The sequence below is a fragment of the Dermacentor variabilis genome, chromosome 2 (genome assembly GCF_050947875.1).
Source record: "Dermacentor variabilis isolate Ectoservices chromosome 2, ASM5094787v1, whole genome shotgun sequence".
In the NCBI taxonomy this organism is placed as follows: Eukaryota; Metazoa; Arthropoda; class Arachnida; order Ixodida; family Ixodidae; genus Dermacentor; species Dermacentor variabilis.
The window spans coordinates 273,504,115-273,527,993 of record NC_134569.1 but is presented as its reverse complement, the minus strand read 5'-3'; positions in this window follow the sequence as shown (position 1 = coordinate 273,527,993).

Below are 23,879 nucleotides of genomic sequence, written 5' to 3'. Positions count from 1 at the left end.
GTGGAAGACGACGACACTAGTCGCTGCACCTCCTTTTATCCTCTTCCCACTGCGGGCTGGTGGCAAAAGCGCAACGCTGGCTCCGATAGCACCGAAGTTTCTTGAACCGCGCATGTGTGTAGGCCGGGACACACTTGGAAGCAGATTGCGGGACGTTGGTCACAGGGAGTGGAAGACGACGACACAAGCGTGCAGATGCAAAGAACGTTGGTTAGTGCGTGTTCTTGCTGTCACAACCGTTGCCAAGATAAGGTAACGGTAGCGCTGCGCTTAGTTTTATCCTTTTACCACTGCGGAATGGTGGCGCGAGTGCAACACAGGCTCCGATAGCATCGAAGTTTCTTGAACCGCGAAGCTGCTGGAAGCCGGGGCACACGTGGCAGCAGATAGAGGGACGTTAGCCACGGGGAGTGAAAGAAGACGACACAAGCCGCTGCGCCTCCTTTTATCCTCTTCCCACTGCGGGCTGATGGCGCAAGCGCAACGCTGGCTCCAATAGCACCGAAGATTCTTGAACCGCGCATCTGCCGTAGGCCGGGGCACACATCGAAGGAGACAGCGGGACGTTGGTCACGGGGAGTGGAAGACGACGACACAAGCGTGCGGATGCAAAGAACGTTGGTCAATGTGTGTTCTTTATGCCACAACCGCTGCCAGAATAAGGTGCCGGTACCGCTGCGCCTCCTTTTATCCTCTTCCCTCTGCGCACTGGTGGCGCAAGCGCAACGCTGGCTCCGACAGCACTGAAGATTCTTGAACCGCGGAGCCAATGTAGGCTAACGTGGAAGCAGATAGCGGGACGTTGGTCACGGAGAGTGGTAGACGAATACACTAGTCGCTGCGCCTCCTTTCAATCTCCTCCCACTGTGGGCTGGTGGCGCAAGCGCAACGCTGGCTCCGATGGCACCGAAGGTTCGTGAACCGCACATCTGCTGTAGGCCGGGGCACACTTGGAAGCAGATAGCGGGACGTTGGTCACGGGGAGTGGAAGACGACGACACAAGCGTGCAGATGAAAACAACGTTGGTCAGTGTGTGTTCTTGCTGACACAACGGCTGCCATAATATGGTGCCGGTACCGCTGCGCTTCCTTTTATGCTCTTCCCATATCGGACTGGTGGCGCAAGCGCAGCGCAGCCTCCGATAGCATCGAACATTCTTGAACCGCGCAGCTGCTGTAGGCACACGTCGAAGCAGATAGCTGGAAATTCGTCACGGGGAGTGGAAGACGAAGACACTAGTCCCTGCGCCTCCTTTTATCCTCTTCCCACTGCGGGTTGGTGGCGCAAGTGGAACACTGGCTCCGATAGCACCGAAGATTCTTGAATCGCGCAGCTGCTCTAGGCACACGTAGAAGCAGATAGCGTAACGTTGGTCACGGGGTGTGGAAGACGACGACACAAGCCGCTGCGCCTCCTTTTATCCTCTTCCGACTGCGGACTGATGGCGCAAGCGCAACGCAGGCTCCGACAGCACCGAAGTTTCTTGAACCATGACGCTGCTGTATGCCGGGGCACACGCGGAAACACATAGCGGGACCTTGTCCACGGGGCGTGGAAGACGACGACACAAGCCTGCGGAAGCAAAGAACGTTGGTCAGTGTGTGTTCCTGTTGCCAGTACCAATGCCAGAATAAGGTACCTGTACCGCTGCGCCTCCTTTTATTCTCTTCCCAATGCGGGCTGGTGGCGCAAGTGCAACGCTGGCTCCGATAACACCGAAGATTCTTCAACCGCGCAGCTGCTGTTGGCCGGGGCACACGCCGCTGCAGATAGTGGGAGGTTGGTCACGGGGCGTGGAAGACGACGACACAAGCCTGCGGATGCAAAGAACTTTGGTCAGTGTGTGTTCCTGTTGCCACTACCAATGCCAGAATAAGGTGCCGGTACCGCTGCGCCTCCTTTTATCCTCTTCACACTGCGGGTTGGTGGCACAATGGCAACGCTCGCTCGGATAGCACCGAAGATTCTCGAACCGCTCTGCTGCTGTAGGCCCGGAACACATGTGGAAATAGCGTCACGTTGGTCACGGGGGGTGGAAGACGACGACACAAGCCTGCGGTTGCAAAGAACGTTGGTCAGTGTGTGTTCCTGTTGCCACTACCACTGCCAGAATAACGTGCCGATACCGCTGCGTCTCCTTTTATCCTCTTCCCAATGCAGGCTGGTGGCTCAAACGCAACGATGGCTCCGATAGCACCGAAGCTTCTTGAACCACACAGCTGCTGCAAGCCGTGGACCACGTGGCAGCATATAGCGGGACGTTGGTAACGGGTAGTGGAAGACGATGACACAAGCGTGCAGATGCAAAGAACATTGGTCAAAGTGTGTTCTTGGTGTCACAATCGCTGCCATAATATGGTGCCGGTTCCGCTGCGCCTCCTTTTGTCCTCTTCCCACTGCGGGCTGGTGGCGCAAGCCTAACGATGGCTCCGATAGCACCGAAGATTCTTAAAACGCCGCGCTGCTCTAGGCACACGTAGAAGCAGATAGCGGGACGTTGGTCACGGGGTGTGGATGACGACGACACAAGCCGCTGCGCCTCCTTTTATCCTCTTCCGACTGCGGACTGGTGGCGCAAGCGCAACACAGGCTCCGGCAGCACCGAAGATTCTTGAACCGGGTAGCTACTGAATGCCGGGGCACACGCGGAAGCAGATAGCGGGACCTTGGTCACGGGGCCTGGAAGACGACGACACAATCCTGCGGATGCAAAGAACGTTGGTCAGTGTGTGTTCCTGTTGCTTCGACCCCTGCCAGAATAAGGTGCCGGTGCCGCTGCGCCTCCTTTTATCCTCTTCCCACTGCGGGCTTCTGGCGCAACGCAAAGCTAGCTGCGATAGCACCGAAGATTATTGAACCGCGCAGCTGCTGTAGGTACACGGGGAAGCAGGAAGCGGGACGTTGGTCACGGGGAGTAGAACACGACGACACAAGCCGCTGCGCCTCCTTTTATCCTCGTCCCACTGCGGGCTGGTGGCGCAAGCGCAACGATGGCTCCGGTAGCGCCGAATATTCTTGAAAGGCGGCGCTGCTGTATTCACACGTAGAAGCAGATAGCGGGCGTTTGTCACGGGGTGTGGATCACGACGACACAAGCCGCTGCGCCTCCTTTTATCCTCTTCCACTGCGGGCTGGTGGCGCAAGCGCAACGCAGGCTCCGACAGCACCAAAGCTTCTTGAACCATGCAGCTGCTGTATGCCGGGGCACACGCGGAAGCAGATAGCGGGACCTTGGTCACGGGGCGTGGAAGACGACGACACAAGCTTGCGGATGCAAAGTACCTTGGTCAGTGTGTGTTATTGTTGCCACTACCACCGCCAGAATAAGGCGCCGGTACCGCTGCGCCTCCTTTTATTCTCTTCCCAATGCGGGCTGGTGGCGTAAGTGCAACCTGGCTCCGATAACACCGAAGATTCTTGAACCGTGCAGCTGCTGTAGGCCGGGGCACATGCGGATGCAGATAGCGGGATTTTGGTCACGCGGAGTAAAAGACGACGACACAAACCTGCGGATGCAATGAGCATTGGTCAGTGTGTGTTCCTGTTGCCACTACCACTGCCAGAATGAGGTGCCGGTACCGCTGCGCCTTCTTTATCCTCTTCCCAATGCGGGCTGGTGGCGCAAGCGCAACGATGGCTCCGATAGCACCGAAGTTTCTTGAACCACACAGCTGCTGTAAGCCGGGAAACACGTAGCAGCAGATAGCGGGACGTTGGTAACGGGTAGTAGAAGACGATGACTCAAGCGTGCAGATGCAAAGAACATTGGTCAAAGTGTGTTCTTGCTGTCACAATCACTGCCAGAATAAGGTGCCGGTACCGCAGCGCCTCCTTTTGTCCCCTTCCAACTGAGGGCTGGTGGCGCAAGCGCAACTATGGCAACGATAGCATCGAATATTCTGGAAACGCGTGGCTCCTGTACCCACATGTGGAATCAGATAGTGGGACGTTGGTCACGTGGAGTGGAAGACGATGACACAAGCCGCTGCGCCTCTTTTATTCTCTTCCCACTGCGGGCTCGTGGCGCAAGCGCAACGCAGGCTCTGACAGCACCGAAGATTCTTGAACCGGGCAGCTGCTGTAGGCCGGGGCACACGCGGATGCAGATAGCGGGAGGTTAGATGCCTGCGGATGCAATGAGCGTTGGTCAGTGTGTGTTCCTTTTGCCACGAGCCCTGCCAGAATAAGGTGCTGGTGCCGCTGCGCCTGCTTTTATCCTCTTCCCACTGAGGGCTGGTGGCGCAACGCAAAGCTGGCTGCGATAGCACCGAAGATTGCAGCACAGATGACCGAGAGTACCGAAGATTCTTGAACCATGCACCTGCTGTATGGTTCGGAAGCACACGCGGAAGCACTAGCGGGACCTTGGTCACGGGGCGTGGAAGACGACGACACAAGCCTGCGGAAGCAAAGAACGTTGGTCAGTGTGTGTTTCTGTTGCCACTACCACTGCCAGAATACGGTACCGGTGCCGCTGCGCCTCCTTTTATTCGCTTCCAAATGCGGGCTTGTGGCGCAACGCAAAGCTGGCTTCAACCGCGCAGATTCTTCAACCGCGCAACTGCTGATGGCCGGAGAACACGCGGCTGCAGATAGCGAGAGGTTGGTCACGGGGAGTGGAAGACGACGACACAAGCCTGCGGATGCAATGAGCTTTGGTCAGTGTATGTTCCTGTTGCCACGACCCCTGCCAGAAAAAGGTGCCGGTGCCGCTGCGCCTCCTTTTATCCTCTTCCCACTGCGGGCTTGTGGCGCAACGCAAAGCTGGCTGCGATAGCACCGAAGATTCTTGAACCGCTCAGAAGCTGTATGCACACGTGGAAGCAAATAGCGGGACGTTGGTAACGTGGAGTCGAAGACGACGACACAAGCCGCTGCACCTCCGTTTATCCTCTTCCCACTGTGATCTGGTGGCGCAATCGCAACGCTGCCTCCGATAGCACCGAAGATTCTTGAACCGCGCAGCTGCTGTAGGCCGGTGCACACGCGGAAGCAAATAGCGGGACCTTGGTCACAGGGAGTGGAAGACGAAGACAGAAGCCGGCGGATACAAAGAACGTTGGTAAGTGTGTGTTCCTGTTGCCACTACCACTGCCAGAATAAGGTGCCGGTACCGCAGCGCCTCCTTTTATTCTCTTCCCACTGTGGGCTGGTGGTGCAAGCGCAACGCTGGCTCTGATATCGAAGATTCTTGAACCGCGCAGCTGCTGTAGGCCAGGGCACACATGGAAGCAGATAGCAGGACGTTGGCCACGGGGAGTGGAAGACAACGACAGAAGCGTGCAGATGGAACGAACGTTGGTCAATGTGTGTTCTTTTTGTCACAACTGCTACCAGAATAAGGTGGCGGTACCGCTGCGCCTCCTTTTGTGTTCTTCCCACTGCGGGCTGGTGGCGCAACAGCAACGATGACTCCGAAAGCACCGAATATTCTTGAACCGAGCAGCTGGTTTAGGTACACGTGGAAACAGATAGTGGGACGTTTGCCACGGGGAGTGGAACCCGGCGACACAAGCCGATGCGCCTCCTTTTATCCTCTTCCCACTTCACGTTGGTGACGCAAACGCAACGATGGCTCCGATAGCACCGAAGATTCTTGAACCGCGCAGCTGCTGTATGCAAACGTGGAAGCAGATAGCGGGACGTTGGTTACGGGGGGCGGAAGAGGATGACACAAGCCGCTGCACCTCCTTTTATCCTCTTCCCACTGCGTGCTGGTGGCGCAAGCGCAACGCTGGCTCCGATAGCACCGAAGATTCTTGAACCGCGCATATGCTGTAGGCCGGGGCACACGTGAAAGCAGGTAGAGGGACGTTGGTCACGCTGAATGGAAGACGACGAGAAAAGCGTGCAGATGCAAAGAACATTGGTCAAAGTGTGTTCTTGCTGTCACAGCCGCTGCCAGAATAAGGTGCCGGTACCGCTGCGCCTCCTTTTATCTTGTTGCCACGTCGGACTGGTGGCACAAGCGCAACGCAGGGTCCGATAGCACCGAAGATTCTTGCACCGCGTAGCTGCTGTAGGCCGGGGCACACGCGGAAGCAGATAGCGGAACGTTTGTCACGGGGAGTGGATGACGACGACACAATCCTGCGGATGCAAAGAACGTTGGTCAGTGTGTCTTCCTGGTGCCACTACCACTGCCAGAATAACGTGCTGGTACCGCTGCGCCTCCTTTTATCCAGTTCCCACCGCGGGCACGTGGCTCCAGTGCAACGATGGCTCCGATAGCAGGGAAGATTCTTGAACCGCGCAGCTGCTTTATGCACACGTGAAAGCAGATAGTGGGACGTTGTTCACGGGGAGTAGAAGACGGCGGCACCAGCCGATGTGCCTCCTTTTATCCTCTTCCCACTGCGGGCTGGTGGCGCAAACGCAACACTGGCTCCGATAGCACCGAAGATTCTTGAACGGCGCAGCTGCTGTGAAAGCACACGTGAAAGCAGATAGCGGGCCGTTGGTCACGGGGAGTGGAACACGGCGAAACTAGTCGCTGTGCCTCCTTTTATCCTCTCCCCACTGTGGGCTGGTGGCGCAAGTGCAACGATGGCTCCGATAGCACCGAAGATTCTTGAACCGCGCGGCTGCTGTAGGCACACGTGGAAGCAGATAGTGGGACGTTTGTCACGGGGTGTGGAAGACGACGGCACAAGCAGCTGCGCCTCCTTTTCTCCTCTTCCCACTGCGGGCTGGTGGCGCAAGCGAGAAGCTGGCACCGATAGCACCGAAGATTCTTCAACCTCGCAGCTGCTGTAGGGCGGGGCACACGCGGAAGCAGAGGTCAATGGGAGTGGAAGACGACGACACAAGAGTGCAGATGCAAAACATGTTGGTCAGTGTGTGTTCTTGCTCTCACAAGTGCTGCCAGAATAAGTTGCCGGTACCACTGCGCCTCCTTTTATACTCTTCAATTTGCGGGCTCGTGGCGCAAGCGCAACGCCTGCACCGATAGCACCGAAGCTTCTTGAACCACGTAGCTGCTGTAGGCCACGTGCAAGCAGATAGCGGGACGTTGGTCACGGGGAGTGGAAGACGACAACACAAGCCACTGCGCCTCTTTGTATCCTCTTCCAACTGCGAGCTGGTGGTGCAAGCGCAAGGCTGGCTCCGATAGCACCGAAGATTCTTGAACGGCGCAGCTACTGTAGGCACACGTGAGAGCCGATAGCGGACGTTGGTCCCGGGGAGTGGAAGACGACGACACAAGCGTGCAGATTCAAGGACGTTCGTCAGTGTGTGGTCTTGTTGTCACAACCGCTGCCAGCATAAGGTGCCGGTACCGCTGCTCCTCCTTTATCCTCTTCCCACTACGGTCTGGTGGCGCAAGAGCAACGCTGGCTCGAATAGCACCGAAGATTCTTGAACCGCGCAGATGCTGTAGGCATACGGGGAAGCAGATAGCGTTACGTTGGTAACGGGCAGTGGAAGACGATGACACAAGCGTGCAGATGCAAAGAACCTTTACAGGCTGCGTCCTTGCTGTCACAACCGCTGCCATAATAAGGAGCCGCTACCGCTGCGCCTCCTTTTATCCTCTTCCCAGTGCCGACTGGTGGCGCAAGCGCAAGGCAGGCTCCGATAGCACCGAAGCTTCTTGATCCGTGCACATGCTCTAGGCACACGTGGAAGCAGATAGCGGGACGTTGGTCACGGGTAATGGAAGACGACGACACAAGACCCTGCGCCTCCTTTCAGCCTCTTCCCACTGCGGGCTGGTGGCGCAAGCACAACGCTAGCTGCGATAGCACAAAAGCTCATTGAATCGCGCAGCTGATGTAGGCACACGTGGAAGCAGATAGCGGGACGTTGGTCACGGGGAGTGGAAGACGACGACACAAGCCGCTCTGCATCCTTTTATCCTCTTCCCACTGCGGGCTGGTTGGGCAACGCAACGCTGGCTCCGCTAGCACTGAGGATTCTTGTACCGCGCATCTGCTATAGGCCGGGACACACGTGAAAGCAGATAGCGGGACGTTGGTCACGAAAAGTGGAAGACAACGACACAAGCCTGTGGATTCAAAGAACTTTGGTCAGTGTGTTTTCCTGTTGCCACTACCACTGCGAGAATACGGAGCCGGCACCGCTGCGCCTCCGTTTATCCTCTTTACACTGCGGGCTGGTGGCGCAAGAGCAACGCTGGCTCCGATAGCACCGAAGACTTTTTAACCGCGCAGCTGCTGTAGGCCGGGACACACGTAGAAGCAGATTGCCAGATGTTGGTCCCGGGGAAGGAACGCGACGACACTAGTCGCTGCGCCTCCTTTTTTCCTCTTCCCAAGTCAGGCTGGTGGCGCAAGCGCAAAACTGGGTCAGATAGCACTGTCGATTCTTGGAGCGCGCAGCTGATCTAGGCATACGGGGAAGCAGACAGCGGGACGTTGGTAACGGGCAGTGGAAGACGACGACAAAAGCATGCAGATGCAAACAACGTTGGTCAGTCTGCGTTCTTGCTGTCACAAACGCTGCCAGAATAAGTTGCCGGTACCGCTGCGCCTCCTTTTATCCTCTCCCCAGTGCGGACTGATGGCGCAAGCGCAACGCAGGTTCTGATAGCACCAAAGATTCTTGAACCGCGCAGCTGCTGAACCCCGGGACACACGTGGAAGGAGAAAGTGGGACGTTGGTCACGGGGAGTGGAAGACAACGACACAAGCCGCTGTGCCTCCTTTTATCTTCTTCCCACTGTGGGCTGGTGGCGCAAGCGTAACGCTGGCTCCGATAGCACTGAATATTCTTTACCGCGCAGCTGCTGTAGGCCAGGACACACGTGGAAGCAGATAGCGGGACGTTGGTCACGGGAAATGGAAAACGAAGACACAAGCCTGTGGATGCAAAGAACTTTGGTCAGTGCGTTTTCGTGGCGGCACTACCGCTGCCAGAATAAGGTGCCCGTATCGCTGCGCCTCTTTTTAACCTCATACCACTGCGGGCTGGCGGCGCAAGCTCAAGGATGGCTCCGATAGCACCGAAGTTTCTTGACCCGCGCGGCTGCATTAGGCACACGTGGAAGCTTATAGTGGGACGTTGGTCATGGGGAGTGGAAGACGACGACACAACCCGCTGCGCCTCCTTCTCTCTTCTTCCCACTGCGGGCTGGTGGAGGAAGCGCAAAGCTGGCTCCAAGAGCACTGAAGATTCTTGAAGCGCGCAGCTGCTGTAGGCACACGTGGAAGCAGATAGCGGGACGTTGGTCATGGGGAGTGGAAGACGACGACACAAGCGTGCAGATGCCAAGAACATTGGTCAGTGTGTGTTATTGCTGTGACAACCGCTTCCAAACAAGGTGCCGGTACTGTCGCGCCTCCTTTTATCCTCTTCCCAGTGAGGGCTGGTGGCCAAAGCGCAATGCTGGCTCCGATAGCACCGAAGAGTCTCGAACCGCGCGGCTGCTGTAGGCCGAGGTATACGTGGAAGTAGATAGGGGCACGTTGGTCACGCAGAGCGGAAGACGACGACACATGCTTACGGATGCAAAGAGCGTTGGTCAGTGTGTGTTCCTGTTACCACGACCACTGCCAGAATAAGGTGCCCGTACCGCGGCGCCTCCTTTTATCCTCTTCCTACTGCGGGCTGGTGGCGCAAGCCCAATGCTGGCTCCGATAGCACCGTAGATTCTTGAACCGCGCAGCTGCTGGAGGCAAACGTAGAAGGATATAGCAGGATGTTGGTGGCGGGGAGTGGAAGACGACGACACAAGCCTGCGGACGCAAAGAACGTTGGTCAGTGTGTGTTCTTGTTGTCACAACCGCAGCCAGAATAAGGTGCAGGTACCGCTGCGCCTCCTTTATTACTCTTCCCGCTACGGCCTGGTGGCGCAAGAAAAGCGCTGGCTCCGATAGCACTGAAAATTCATGAACGGCGCAGCTGCCCTAGGCCGGGACATACGTGCAAGTAGATAGCTGCACGTTGGTCACGGGAAGTGGAAGACGACGACACAAGCCGCTGCACCCCCTTTTATACTCTTCCCACTGCGGGCTGGTGGCGCAAGCGCAACGCTGGGTCCGATCGCACCGAAGATTCTTGAACCGCGCAGCTGCAGTAGGCCGGGACACACGTAGAAGCAGATAGCGGGACGTTGGTCACTGGGAGTGCAAGACGACGAAACAAGCCTGCGAATGCAAAAAAACCTTGGCCAGTGTGTGTTCATGTTGCCGCGACCCCTACCAGAATAGGGTGCCGGTACCGCTGCGTCTCCTTTTATCCTCTTTCCACTACGGGCTGGTGGCGCAAGCGCAAAGCCGGCTCCGAGAGCACCGAAGATTCTTGTACAGCGCAGCTGTCGTAGACACACAGAGAAGCAGATATCGGGGCGTTGCTCACGGGGAGTGGAAGACGATGACACAAAGCTGCGGATGCAAAGAACGTTTGTCAGTGTGTATTTCTGTTGCCACTACCGCTGCCAGAGTAAGGTGCCGGTACTGCTGCCCCTCCTTTTATACCTTCTCACTGCGGGCTGGTGGCACAAGCGCAATGCTGGCTGCGATCGTGCCGAAGATTCTTGTACCGCGCAGCTGCTGTAGGCCGGGACCCAAGTAAAAGCAGATAATGGGACGTTGGTAACGGGGAGTGAAAGACGACGACACAAGTCTGTGGATGAAAGCACTTTGGACAATGTGTGTTCCTGTTGCCACTACCGCTGCCAGAAGAAGGCGCCGGTAACGCTGCGCCTTCTCTTATCCCGTTCCCACTGGGCGTGGGTGGCGCAAGCGCAATTCTGGCTCCGATAGCACCGAAGATTCTTGAACTGCGCGGCTGCTGTAGGCCGGGACACACCTAGAAGCAGATAGCGGGACGTCGATCACGGTGGTGGAAGACGACGACACAAGCCTGCGGATACAAAGAACCTTGGTCAGTGTGTGTTCCTGTTGCCACTGCCGCTGCTAGAATAGGGTGCCGGTACCGCTGCGCCTCCTTTTATCCTATTCCCACTGCGGGCTGGTGGCGCAAGCGCAAAGCTGGCTGCGATAGCACCGAAGATTCTTGAACCATGCAGCTGCTGTTGGCCCACATGGAAGCAGATAGTGGGACGTTGGTCACGGGGACTGGAAGACGACGACACTAGTCGCTGCGCCTGATTTTATCCTCTTCCCGCTGCGGGCTGGTGGCGCAAGCGCAACTCTGGCTCCGATAGCACCGAAAATATTTGAACAGCGCATCTGCTGTAAGCCGGGGCACACGTGGAATAAGTAGCGGGACGTTCACGGGGAGTGGAAGACAACGGCACAAGCGTATGGATGCAAAGAACGTTGGTCAGTGTGTTCTTGTTGTCACAACCGCTGCCAGAATAAGGTGCCGGTACCGTGGCGCCTCCTTTAGTCCCCTTCCCACTGCGGGCTGGTGGCGCAAGCGCAACCTGGCTCCGATAGCACCGAAAATAATTGAACAGCGCATCTGCTGTAAGCCGGGGCACACGTGGAATAAGTAGCGGGACGTTCACGGGGAGGGGAAGACAACGGCACAAGCGTGCGGATGCAAAGAGCATTGGTCAGTGTGTGTTCCTGTTGCCACTACCTTCGCCAGGATAAGGTGTCGGTACCGCCGTCCCTCCTTCTATCCTCTTCCCACTGCGGGCTGGTGGCGCAAGCACAACGATGGGTACGATAGCACCGGAGATTCGTCAACCGTGCGGCGGCTGTAGGCACACGTGAAAGCAGATAGCGGGACGTTGGTCACGGGGAGTGGAAGACCACGACACTAGCCACTGCGCCTCCATTTATCCTCTTCCCACTGTGGGCTGGTGGCGCAAGCGCAACGCAGGCTCCGATAGCACCCAAAATTCTTCAACCGTGCAGCTGCTGTAGGCCGGGGCACACGTGAAAGCATATAGCGGGACGTTGGTCACGGGGAGTGGAAGACGACGACACATGCCTCCGGATGCAAGCAACGTTGGTCAGTGTGTGTTCCCGTTGCCACTACCTTTGCCAGGATATGATGCTGGTACCGCAGTGCCTCCTTTTATCATCTTCACACTACGGGCTGGTGGCGCAAGCACAACGACGGGTCCGATAGCACCGATGATTCTTGAACCGCGCGGCTGCTGTAGGCGCGGACATGCAGGGAAGTAGATAGCAGCACGTTGTCACGCGGAGTGGAAGACGATGTCACAAGCCTGCGGATGCAAAGAACGTTCGTCAGTGTGTGCTCTTGTTGTCACACCCCCTGCCGAATAAGGTGCCGGTACCGCTGCGCCTCCTTTTATGCTCTTCCCATTGCGGATTGGTTTCGCAATCGCAACGCAGGCTCCGATAGCACCGAAGAGTCTTGAACCGCGCAGCTGCTGTAGGACGGGACACACGTAGAATCAGATAGCGGGACGTTGGTCACGGGGAGTGAAAGACGGCGACACAAGACACTGCGCCTCCTTTAATACTCTTCCCACTGCGGGCTGGTGGCACAAACGCAACGCTGGCGCCGATAGTACCGAGAATAATTTAACTGCGCAACTGCTGTAGATCGGTGCACACGTGAAAGCGGATAGCGGGACCTTGGTCACGGGGAGTGGAAGACGACAGCACAAGACTGCGGATGCAAAGAACGTTAGTCAGTGTGTAAACCTTTGCGAGAACCGCTACCCGAGTAAGGTGCCGGTATCGCTGCGTCTTCTTTTATCCTCTTCTCACTGCAGCCTGGGGTCGCAAGCGCAATCCGGCTTCGAAAGCACCAAAGTTTCTTAAAGCGCGCGGCGGCTGTAGGCGGGGACACACATGGAAGTAGATAGCGGGACGTTGGTCACGGGGAGTGGAAGACGAAGGCACAAGCCTGCGGCTGCAAAGAGCGTTGGTCAGTGTGTGTTCCTATTACCACGACCCTTGCCAGAATAAGGTGCTGGTAAAGCTGCGCCTGCTTGTATCAGCTTCCTACTGCGGGCTGGTGGCGCAAGCGCAAAGCTGGCTCTGATAGCACTGGAGATTCTTGAACCGCGCAGCTGCTGTATGCCAGGGCACACGTGGAAGCAAATAGCGGGACGTTGGTTACGGGTAGTGCAAGACGACGACACAAGCCTGCGGATGGAAGAACGTTGTTCAGTGTGTGTTCCTGTTACCACGACCCCTTCCAGAATACGGTGCTGGTACCGCTGCGCCTCCTTCAATACTCTTCCCACTGCGGGCTGGAGGCGCAAGCGCAACGCTGGCACCGATAGCACTGAAGATTCTCATACCACGCAGCTGCTGTAGGCCGGGACACACGCGGAAGCAGATAGCGGGACGTTGGTCACGGGGAGTGGAAGACGACGACACAAGTCGCTCCGCCTTTTATGCTCTTCCCATTGCGGGCTAGTGGCGCAAGCGCAACGCTGACTCCGATAGCACCGAAGATTCTTGAACAGTGCAGCTGCTGTAGGCACATGTGGAAGCAGATAACGGGACGTTGGTCACGGGGAGTGGGAGATGCCGGCACAATCGTGCGGATGACAAGAACGTTTGACAGTGTGTATTCTTGTGAGAACTGCTGCCAGAATAAGGTGCCGGTACCGCTGCGCCTCCTTTTATCCTCTTCCCACTGCGGGCTCGTTGTGCAAGCGCAACGTTGGCTCCGATAGCGCCGATGATTCTTGAACTACGCAGCTGCTTAAGGCCGGTACACACGTGGAAGCAGACAGCGGGACGTTGGTCACGGGGAGTGGAAGACGACGACACAAGCCTGCGGATGCAAAGAACGTTGGTCAGTGTGTGTTTCTGTTGCCACTACCGCTGCCAGAATAAGGTGCCGGTACCGCTGCGCTTCATTTTATCATCTTCCCACTGCGGGCTGGTGGCGCAGGAGAAAGGCTGGCTCCGAGAGCACCGAAGCATCTTGAACCGCGCAACTGCAGTAGGCCGGGACACACGTAGAAGCAGATAGCGGGACGTTGGTAACGGGGAATGGAGGACCATGACACAAGTCAGTGGATGAAAGGACTTTGGTCAATGTGTGTTCCTGTTGCCATTACTGCTGCCAGAAGAAGGCGCCGGTAACACTGGGCCTTCTTTTTTCCTCTTCCCACTGAGGCCTGGTCGTGCAAGCGCAATTCCGGCTCCGATAGCACCGAAGATTCTTGAACCGCGCGGCTGCTGTAGGCGGGGACATACGTGGAAGTAGATAGTGGCACGTTGGTCACGGTGAGTAGAAGACGACGACACAAGCCTGCCGACGCCAAGAGCTTTGGTCAGTGTGTGTTACTGTTGCCACGACTCCTTCCAGAATTATGCGCCTGTACCGCTGCGCCTTTTATCCTATTCCCACTGCGGGCTGGTAGCGCAAGCGCAAAGCTTGCTGCGATAGCACAGAAGATTCTTGAACCGCACAGCTGCTGTATGCACATGGGGAAGAAGATAGGGGGACGTTGGTCACGGGGTGTGGAAGAAGATGACAGAAACCGCTGCGTTTCCTTTTATCCTCTTCCCACTGCGGGCTGATGGCGCAAGCGCGACGATGGCTCCGATAGCACCGAAGTTTCTTGAACCGCGCATTTGCTCTAGGGACACGTCGAAGCAGATAGCGGGACGTTGGCCAAGGGGAGTGGAATACGACGACACAAGCGTGCGGATGCAAAGAACGTTGGTCAGTGTGTGTTCTTGTTGTCGGAACCGCTGCCGAATAAGGTAGCGGTACCGCTGCGCCTGCTTTTATCCTTTTCCCACTGCGGGTTGGTGGCGCAATCGCAACGGAGGCTCCGATAGCACCGAAGATTCTTGAACCGCGCAGCTGCTTTTGGCTGCGACACACGTGGAAGCAGATAGCGGGACTTTGGTCACGGGGAGTGGAAGACGACAGCACAAGCCTGCGGATACAAAGAACTTTGGTCAGTGTGTATTCTTGTTGCTACAACCGCTGCCGGAGTAAGGTGCCGGTACCGCTGCGCCTCCTTTTATCCTCTTCTCACTGCGGCCTGGTGGCGCAAACGCAATGCTGGCTCCGATATCACTGAAGCTTCTTAAGCTGCGCAGCTGCTGTAGGCCGGGACACACGTGGAAGCACATAGCGGGACGTTGGTCAAGGCTAGTGAAAGACAACGACACAAGCTTGCAAATGCAAAGAACGTTGTTGTGTTCTTGCTGTCATCAGCGCTGCTAGAATATGGTGCCGGCACCGCTGCGCCTCCTTTTATCCTCTTCCCAATGCTAGCTGGTGGCGCAAGAGCAGCGTTGTCTCGGTTAGCACCAAAAATTCTTGAACCGCGAAGCTGCTGTATGCACACGTGGAAGCAGAGAGCGGGACGTTGGTCACGGGGAGTGGAAAATGACGACACATGCCGCTGTGCCTCCTTTTATCATCTTCCCACTGCGAGCTGGTGGCGCAAGCGCAAGGTTGGCTCCGATAGCATCGAAGATTCTTGAACCGCGCAGCTGCTGTGGGCAGACGTGGAAGCAGATAGCGGGACGTTGGGGACGAGGAGTGGAAGACGACGACACAAGCCACTGCGCCTCCTTTGATCCTCTTCCCACAGCAAGGTGGTGGCGCAAACGCAACGCTAGCTCCGATAGCACCGAAGGTTCTCGAACCGCGCAGCTGCTGTAGGCCGGGGCACACTCGAAACAGATAGCGGGACGTTGGTCACGGGGAGTCGAAGACGACGACACAAGCCTGCGGACGCAAAGAACGTTATTCAGTGTGTGTTCCTGTTGACACTACCACTGCCAGAATAAGGTGCCGGTACCGCGACGCCTCAGTTAATCGTCGTCACACTGCGGGCTGCTGGCGCAAGGGCAACGCTGGCTCCAATAGCACCGAAGATTCTTTAACCGCGCAGCTGCTGTACGCCGGGACATACGTAGAAGCAGATAGAGGGACGTTGGTCCCGGGGAGTGGAAGACGACGACACAAGCCGCTGCGCCTCCTTTTATCCTCTTCCCATTGCGGGCTGGTGGCGCAAGCGCAAAGCTGCCTCGGACAGCAGTATAGATTCTTGAAGCGCACAGCTGCTGTGGGCATATGGGGCAGCAGATAGCGGGACGTTGGTAACGGGCACTGGAAGATGACGACACATGCGTGCAGATGCAAAGATCGTTGGTCAGTCTGCGTTCTTGCTGTCATAGCCGCTGCCAGAATAAGGTGCCCGTACCACTGTGCCTCCTTTTATATTCCTCACATTGCGGGCTGGTGGCGCAAGCGCAACGGTGGCACCGATAGCACCGAAGATTCTTGGACCACGCTCCTGCGGTAGGCCTCGTGGAAGCAGATAGCGGGACGTTGGTCACGGGGAGTGCAAGACGACAACACAAGCCACTGCGCCTCCTTTTATCCTCTTGCCACTGCGAGCTGGTGGTGCAAGCGCAAGCTGGCTCCCATAGCGCCGAAGATTCTTCAGCCGCGCAGCTGCTGTAGGCAGACCTGGAAGCAGATAGCGGGACGTTGGTCACGGGCAGTGGAAGACGACGACACAAGCCTGCGGATGCAAAGGACGTTCGTCAGTCTGCGTTCTTGCTGCCACAACCGCTGCCAGAATAAGGTGCCGGTACCGCTACGCCTCCTTTTATCCTCTTCCCACTGCGGACTGGTGTCGCAAGAGCAACGCTGGCTCGGATAGCACCGAAGATTCTTGAACCGCGCAGCTGCTGTAGGCCACGTGGAAGCAGATAACGGGACGTTGGTCACGGGAAGTGTAAGACGACGACACAAGCCGCTACGCCTCTTTGCATCCTCTTCCCACTGCGAGCTGGTGGTGCAAGCGCAAGGCTGGCTCCGATAGCACCGAAGATTCTTGAACGGCGCAGCTGCTGTAGGCACACGTGAAAGCCGATAGCGGGACGTTGGTCACGGGGAGTGGAAGACGACTACACAAGCCTGCGGATGCAAGGGACGTTTGTCAGTCTGTGTTCTTGCTGTCACAACCGCTGCCAGAATAAGGTGCCGGTACCGCTTCGCCTCCTTTTATCCTCTTCCCACTGTGGACTGGTGGCGCAAGAGCAACGCTGGCTCGGATAGCACCCAAGATTCTTGAACTGCGCAGCTGCTGTAGGCTACGTGGAAGCAGATAGCGGGACGTTGGTCACGGGGAGTAGAAGATGACAACACAACCACTGCGCCTCCTTTTATTCTCTTCCCACTGCGAGCTGGTGGCGCGAGCGTAAGGCTTGCACCGATAGCAGCGAAGATTCTTGAACCGCGCAGCTGCTGTAGGCAGACGTGGAAGCAGATCTTGGGACGTTGGGGACGGGGAGTGGAAGACGACGACACAAGCCGCTGCACACTCTTTTATCCTCTTCCCACAGCCGGCTGGTGGCGCAAGCGCAACACTGGCCCGGATAGCACTGAATATACTTGAACCGCCCAGCTGCTGTAGGCCAGCGCACACGCGAATGCAGATAGCGGGACGTTGGTCCCGGGGAGTGGAAGACGACGACACAAGCGTGCAGATGCAAACACGTTCGTCAGTGTGTGGTCTTGTTGTCACAACCGCTGCCAGCATAAGGTGCCGGTACCGCTGCTCCTCCTTTATCCTCTTCCCACTACGGGCTGGTGGCGCAAGAGCAACGCTGGCTCGAATAGCACCGAAGATTCTTGAACCGCGCAGCTACAGTAGGCCACGTGGAAGCAGATAGCGGGACGTTGGTACCGGGGAGTGGAAGAGGACGACACAACCCGCTGCGCCTCCATTTATCCTCTTCCCACTGCGGGCTGGTGGGGCAAGCGCAAAGCTGGCTCCGATAGCACTGTAGATTCTTGAAGCGCGCAGATGCTGTAGGCATACGGGGAAGCAGATAGCGTTACGTTGGTAACGGGCAGTGGAAGACGATGACACAAGCGTGCAGATGCAAAGAACCTTTACAGGCTGCGTCCTTGCTGTCACAACTGCTGCCAGAATAAGGAGCCGCTACCGCTGCACCTCCTTTTATCCTCTTCCCAGTGCCGACTGGTGGCGCAAGCGCAAGGCAGGCTCCGATAGCACCGAAGCTTCTTGATCCGCGCACATGCTCTAGGCACACGTGGAAGCAGATAGCGGGACGTTGGTCACGGGGAGTGGAAGATGACGACACAAGCCGCTGCGCCTCCTTTCAACCTCTTCCCACTGCGGGCTGGTGGTGCAAGCACAAAGCTAGCTCCGATAGCACAAAAGCTCATTGAACCGCGCAGCTGATGTAGGCACATGTGGAAGCATATAGCGGGACGTTGGTCACGGGGAGTGGAAGACGACGACACAAGCCGCTGTGCATCTTTTATCCTCTTCCCACTGCGGGCTGGTTGGGCAACGCAACGCTGGCTCCGCTAGCACTGAGGATTCTTGTACCGCGCATCTGCTGTAGGCCGGGGCACACGTGGAAGCAGATAGCGGGACGTTGGTCACGGGGAGTGGAAAACGACAAGTCAAGCCGCTGTGCCTCCTTTTATCCTCTTCCCACTGCGAGCTGGTGGCGCAAGCGCAACGCCTGCACCGATAGCTCCGAAGCTTCTTGAACCACGCAGCTGCTGAAGGCCACGTGGAAGCAGATAGCGGGACGTTGGTCACGGGGAGTGGAAGACGACAACACAAGCCACTGCGCCTCTTTGTATCCTCTTCCCACTGCGAGCTGGTGGTGCAAGCGCAAGGCTGGCTCCGATAGCACCGAAGATTCTTGAACGGCGCAGCTGCTGTAGGCACACGTGAAAGCCGATGAGGGACGTTGGTCACGGGGAGTGGAAGACGACGACACAAGCCTGCGGATGCAAGGGACGTTCGTCAGTCTGTGTTCTTACTGTCACAACCGCTGCCAGAATAAGGTGCCGGTACCGCTTCACCTCCTTTTATCCTCTTCCCACTGTGGACTGGTGGCGCAAGAGCAACGCTGGCTCTAATAGCAACCAAGATTCTTGAACCGCGCAGCTGCTGTAGGCCACGTGGAAGCAGATAGCGGGACGTTGGTCACGGGGAGTAGAAGATGACAACACAACCACTGCGCCTCCTTTTATTCTCTTCCCACTGCGAGCTGGTGGCGCGAGCGTAAGGCTGGCACCGATAGCACCGAAGATTCTTGAACCGCGCAGCTGCTGTAGGCAGACGTGGAAGCAGATCTTGGGACGTCGGGGACGGGGAGTGGAAGACGACAACACAAGCCGCTGCACACTCTTTTATCCTCTTCCCACAGCGGGCTGGTGGCGCAAGCGCAACGCTGGCCCGGATAGCACTGAATATACTTGAACCGCCCAGCTGCTGTAGGCCAGCGCACACGCGAATGCAGATAGCGGGACGTTGGCCCCGGGGAGTGGAAGACGACGTCACAAGCGTGCAGATGCAAGGACGTTCGTCATTGTGTGGTCTTGTTGTCATAACAGCTGCCAGCATAAGGTGCCGGTACCGCTGCTCCTCCTTTATCCTCTTCCCACTACGGGCTGGTGGCGCAAGAGCAACGCTGGCTCGAATAGCACCGAAGATTCCTGAACCGCGCAGATGCTGTAGGCATACGGCGAAGCAGATAGCGTTACGTTGGTAACGGGCAGTGGAAGACGATGACACAAGCGTGCAGATGCAAAGAACCTTTACAGGCTGCGTCCTTGCTGTCACAACCGCTGCCATAATAAGGAGCCGCTACCGCTGCGCCTCCTTTTATCCTCTTCCCAGTGCCGACTGGAGGCGCAAGCGCAAGGCAGGCCCCGATACCACCGAAGCTTCTTGATCCGCGCACATGCTCTAGGCACACGTGGAAGGAGATAGCGGGACGTGGGTCACGGGGAGTGGAAGACGACGACACAAGCCGCTGCGCCTCCTTTCAACCTCTTCCCACTGCGGGCTGGTGGCGCAAGCACAACGCAAGCTGCGATAGCACAAAAGCTCATTGAACCGCGCAGCTGATGTAGGCACACGTGGAAGCAGATAGCGGGACGTTGGTCACGGGGAGTGGAAGACGACGACACAAGCCGCTGTGCATCCATTTATCCTCTTCCCACTGCGGGCTGGTTGGGCAACGCAACGCTGGCTCCGCTAGCACTGAGGATTCTTGTACCGCGCATCTGCTGTAGGCCGGGGCACACGTGGAAGCAGATAGATAGATAGATAGATAGATAGATAGATAGATAGATAGATAGTACTTTTATTCGTATCCATTCTCATACACAAAAATCAGGCCTACCAAAGCCTCACCAAGGGCTTGAGTGGCAGCGCCTGGCAGACAGCGAATATTAGCAAAACAAAGAATAGAGATATTGCAACAAACTCGACAAGCAAACAAAAAAAGAAAATTTAACAACTCAGAGAGACAGATATGCAGACATAACTATTACAACATCAAAAGGGATGACAACAATATGGGATTAAGATAGTAACACTCGAATAAATAATTACGGGGTAGGAAGCAACGCAGAGACGTACCACAAAATTTTTTTCAGGGTGTATTTTGTTCTCATGCGGAATACACTAGGTGGCATAATATTGAAACAGGCAGGTACATAGTATTGACGTGTGCGCTTTCCGTACCGGGTTGAGGAGCGAGGAATGCAGTAACGGTATTTTGGTCTTAAATCACGTGCAGGAACATGTGGAATGGTGAACTGACTGCACCAAAAATGTTTAAGCGCAATAGTTTCTGTTAATAAAGCGTTAAAATTTGGAAACTTTAATCTTCTGAAAATATCAATGTTATTACCGATGGGCAGGTCGTAGACAATATTTTTTAAAAGTAAACGCAGAAGCGAATTCACCCTGCGCTGCCAGCGAACAGTGCAGTGACCATAAACAGTGATTCCGTATCTTAGTACACTATAGGCTAGAGCGTGTGTAACACATTTACGGACAGAAAAAGGCATAAAATATCTAATATTATACAGGACACAAGATACAGCACGAAGTCTTTGACAAACGAAAGAAAGGTGCGAGTTCCAAGAGAGATCACTGTCGAAGATCAGGCCAAGATATTTGACCGAATGCGCATATTTTACTGGAACACAGTTACAATGAGAACAGGAGGAAGTATGCAAATAAACAGGATGACTCAACTCAAATTTTTTTAAAGGGTTATGAAAACATATAAGTTGTGTTTTAGAAGTGTTAACATTGATAAGGTTAGACTTAAACCAGTCCATAGCTTTAACAGCTGCCGTCTGTAACATTGTCACCGCATCGGTGTATTTCTTTGCGCGCGCAAAAATGACAGTGTCGTCAGCATACTGGAACAATGAAACAGGCACATTGTTAGCAAGATCATTAACGTATAGATTGAATAACAAAGGACTCAATATAGAACCTTGCGGGACTCCAGAATTAATTGCCGTGAAATCGCTGTGGAATCTTGAAATCGACACATATTGGCGCCTATTTTGTAAAAAGTTAGTAAGTAAATGTAAAAACGAACCTCGAAATCCCAATGTAGAAAGTTTATCAAGCAGAAGAACGTGGCAGATGCTATCAAAGGCCTTGCTTACGTCAAGAAAAAGAGAGCATACGACTTCATTCTTATCAAAAGCTGAATTTAGTATGTCAGAGAATTCTTCAAGAAGATCTCTTGTTCCTTTTCCTGGTATGAAACCATACTGACTAGGTGATAGAACATTGTGCGTATTCAAAAAATTCGTCATGGTAAGAAGTAGGTGCTTTTCAAAAATTTGGCCAATGCATGGCAAAATAGAGATAGGTCGGTAATTACTCATCATGTTTCTGGAGCCACCCTTATACAAAGGTATAACTTTAGCAGTTTTCATTGAAGTCGGTATTATACCCCTGGAAATGATACTATTAAGGATAACTAGTAGGACACCCTTAATCGCTTCAAAATTTCTGCACAATTCAGAAACAGTGAGGCCGTCGTGACCAGGAGATTTGCTGCGTTTAAGACTGAAAAGTATACACCTTAAATCACTTTCGGTAATGTCAGGAAGGAAAGCAGATTCCATCACACTGGGAGGCATAGGACAGTCGTTAGGTGGGGTACCAGATGCACCAGAAACCAGAGAAAATAGTTTGTTAAAGTCAATCGCAATGCTCTGTCCATCTTTCTGGAAATGAGATATGAAATATGTATCATTATAAATAGTAGCGCTCGCTCCTTTCAGGTTATTTACCAATAACCATGTTTTCTTGCTGTTAAAACGTGCGTCTTTAAACTGAGACCTAAAGTGGTTGCGCTTGGCCAGACGGATCATGGCATTAACTCGGTTTCGTTCATGTTTAAACTGCAGTCGTAGTTGAGAACAGTTTGGAGCACGTCTCGTTCGAGCCCAGAGCAGATCTTTTTCTTTAATAGCTTCCAGTATTACGGGCGACATCCACTTATTGTCTAAATTTCGTTGCTTAACGATCACCATGCGTGAAGATTCGGCTTTGTGTAAACGAAAAACCTCGACGAAACTGTCATATAAGTCTGCAGGGGACACATTGTAAATAAAAGAATCCCAATCATACTTTGCTATTCTTTCATCGAAACGCTTATAATCAAGTACTGATACGCTTTGCTGGCTGCGCAAAGGTGCAGGGTGGCTGGAGCCATCCGTTAACGAGCAGCAGACGAAATAGTGGTCTGCAAGCTTGACTTCAACCACAGCAGACCGCACCAACCGGTTTTGAGAACGCACATTTATGTGGTCGATGCAAGAAGAGACCAGCTGCCCAGATAAGTATTCCTCACGTGTAGGGCTGTGGATTTTAGTCTCTAGTCCCCACTTTGATAAAGTGTCAAGATAATCTGCGACTGTTGACACAGTTGGGCGTAGAATATCGATATTCATATCCCCGATGATGCACACGTGTTCTTCACTGGAAAATGATGATAATGCAGAATCAAGCTCAGCTAAAAAGATTCGACCGTTACAACACGGAGGGCGATAAATTGCGAGTAGAATCAACGACAACCAAGGTGTACTTAGGCGGAGTGCAAATACTTCTGCTTGAGTAAAAGGAATACTAATTTCAGAAACGGACCAAGAATCTTTAACAAAAACTGCGATTCCTCCTCCTGTTCGTTGTTGACGAGTATGAGAGTGTAACTGGCATCCTGGCAGCGAGAAATGTGATAACACGTCTGACGAAACGTTCACTTCCGTGAGAGCAACAACGTCATAAGTTGAATAAAAAGGATTAATCAGCGCACGAAAATGGTCCCAATGCTTCCGTATACTGCGAATATTAACGTGAGTAAACTGAAATGAATTGCCTATGTGATGCTGAAAGAACTTCTGGGCTTCAGAAAAATCGGAGCACTTCACGAAACCAATGTCAGACATGGTTATGTTAGTTTTTCAAGATCCGAAAGCTTGTTGATACGAATGAGAGGTGCGCCTTCGGACTGTTTTGCAAGGACCTTCCCATTTTTGGTCCAGACGAACTGAAAACCCTTTTCTTTGCCACGAGACCTTGCTAGACGGAACAACTCGCGATTAGCCCGAGATAGGTTATCGTTGAAAAACAGCCGAGGAGACACATCGTCATGCACCAAATCACGAAGGCCCTTCCGGGCCCCGAGCCATTTCTGCTTAACAGAAACTGAGCGAGTTTGCACTAGAATCGGTGGAATATAGTCGCCTCTGGATGGCAGCCGATGCACTGCCGAGATATCTGCTTGTTCAAAATCGGTTATGTTTAGCTTGCCTGCCAAAGTACTTAAGAAAGAGTGTAAGTTTTCATCAGATTTGACAGGAAGGCCGTGAATCTCGAAGTTACATCTTCTGCTGTATTGTTCGAGGTCATTAATTTCCCCACTCATCCTGTCAATCACCTGTGTCTGGGAAACTGCTGTTGAAGCAAGCGATTGAACTTGTGATCGAAGGTCTGCAAGCTCATTCTGATTAGCGGCCACTGTAGCAAGCACCGAGTCGTACTTTGACGAAAGGAAATCGATAGCGGAGCGTATGTCATCGACTGCCGAAGCAACCTTTTCACTAGCTTCCCTGACCAACAACAGTTCCTCAATTTTCACCATCAATGTTGAAACAGTTGTAGTCAAAGAATCAAGTTTCATATTCAGAGCAGACAGTTGCTGTGGGAATGAACCTTCAC